Source organism: Bos indicus x Bos taurus, chromosome 4 (genome assembly GCF_003369695.1).
Source record: "Bos indicus x Bos taurus breed Angus x Brahman F1 hybrid chromosome 4, Bos_hybrid_MaternalHap_v2.0, whole genome shotgun sequence".
NCBI lineage: Eukaryota > Metazoa > Chordata > Mammalia > Artiodactyla > Bovidae > Bos > Bos indicus x Bos taurus.
In genome coordinates, this window is record NC_040079.1 from 63,711,610 (window position 1) to 63,712,142 (window position 533).

Genomic DNA, 533 nt, shown 5'->3' on the forward strand with positions numbered 1-533 from the left:
CCTAATATCGTATGTTTTCCATTGTCCCTAGTTGAAAAGTGTGTTTAGTCTCCTGCATCTAGTGCCGTCAGTCTGATGCACCATTATAAAGTTCACCATCAAACCATTTTAGTGTCCATTGGTATATATTATCTAGAATATTTTTTTAATGCTTGCAAAATGGTGGTTTTCTAATTCTATCATTTCTTTACCAGTGGGTTCTTTACAGCATGGGTGCTCGAGAGCACTGGAGTCTGAAGTTCTAGTTTTCTTTTTTAATTTATTTTTTAATTGGAGGAAAATTGCTTTACAATATTGTGTTGGTTTCTACCATACAGCAACTCAAATCAGCCATAATTATACATATATCCCCTCTCTCATGAGCCTCCTCCCCTTCCCCCACCCCTCTAGTCCATCACAGAGCGCCAAACTGATAGCAGCTTCCTACCAGCTATCCATTTTACACATGATCGTGTATAATATGTCAGTGCTACTTTTTCCGTTTTCCCACCCTCTCCTTCCCCCACTGTGTCTACGAGTCCATTCTCTACATC